Raw genomic sequence first — 1,580 nt, 5'->3', positions numbered from 1 at the left:
ATACAGGGGGGGCCTGTAACAAATAGACATTTGACCCAATACTGTTCGGGTCAAATGTCTAGCTACATGACATTGATGTTGCTTAGAGTATACAATCTCTAATTTATTTTAAAACTTCAATACTTCAATTAGCTGCTAAACGCCAAAATAACTCTTTGAGAGCTTCCAAGACTAAAAAAAAATTATCTGGCAACAATTGTTGCTGGTGGGATTAAATGTGTTATCAGTGCTGAGGAAAATAATTTCCAAATTGATTCGGCTCCTCCTTATGTCTCTATATTTTATGAAGAAACTTAAACTTACCAGTTCGTTTTTTACTTTTGTTTTGAATTTTGGGAACATGCTTATTTTGATTTGAAATGACCTTAAAGTTTTGGAGTGGTTCAGTCAAAGTTCTGACTTCAATCAAATGGAGTATCTGTGGAGGGATTTCAAAACCAGGGTGATGACAATTGAGCCTTCAACCCTCAAAGATTCATAAACTCATCTTCAAAATATCAGCAAAACTCAAATAATAAAATGGAATCCATGCAAAACCCTGGTCAGCAATGCGATTGCTGTTCTTCAAATTAAGATATTTATTTAGTTAAATATCACAAATGGTACAAATAGTTCCCTATATATTTTTTTATGAGTTAAATAAAAATACAAATGAAAAAAAAAACTCTTCACGATCTCTTTGGGTGAATATAAAAACATGTAAAAAATACTCTATTGGTAACAGGTCACACGTCATACAGACAAATGCTTAGTCACACTTGGCACGTGCAGTTGCAACACTTATGTTTAGAATGATTTCCTGCACAGTAAATGTTTCCTCTTCTTCTCAGTGACTTCCCTCTCTGACACTGATGCTGTTTTGTCTTATTTAATTTCAAAACTGTCACCATGTAGGTCACAAGACTACTGACTAATTCCTTATTTTACCAGTACAGGTAAACAAGTTTGTGTTAACTACGTTTTCTGAAAAAAACTAATCATAAATATACTACAGAGAACTTTCATTCTTGTAACGTTTGTTCATTTTGTTAAAATATTTTCTTTCATTTCTTTTTTAAAAAGGATTAATAGGTCAAACTTTGCAACACAGTAAAATGAAAGTCATTAAAGAATATGTATGAGAATAAACCAAAAAGGGAGGGATAGTATTTCCTCCAAGTCACAAGACAATATATTACAATATCTTGAATTAGGCAAGAAGATATAAACAAAGTACATTTTAAAAATCCTTTTCTGTATTTTAAATTATAGGTGATGGAATAAATTACAAATTCCCTAAAACCAGAAAAACATGCTCATTTTAGCACCATTACCTACAATTACTCTTAGARTGCTTACGAGTTGCTTGTCTGTCTGCCAAATAGATACTCAAAAGTTTGCTTCATAAACAACTTAGAAACTTGGCAACTTTTAAAAGTGGAAAATTACTTGACAGACAGCCAAACTAGGAATCAGCTGAGTCAGCACAACTAATCACGTTAAGAATTTAAGAGTCATACATAGTAATAAGTTAGTCTTAATTCACCAGATGAAGTCACTGGAAAGCCCTTTGCAACACCTGTTTGACAAGAAGCCTCGTG

This window comes from Poecilia reticulata, linkage group LG11 (genome assembly GCF_000633615.1).
Source record: "Poecilia reticulata strain Guanapo linkage group LG11, Guppy_female_1.0+MT, whole genome shotgun sequence".
NCBI classification, from domain to species: Eukaryota; Metazoa; Chordata; class Actinopteri; order Cyprinodontiformes; family Poeciliidae; genus Poecilia; species Poecilia reticulata.
This window is presented reverse-complemented; position numbering follows the sequence as displayed.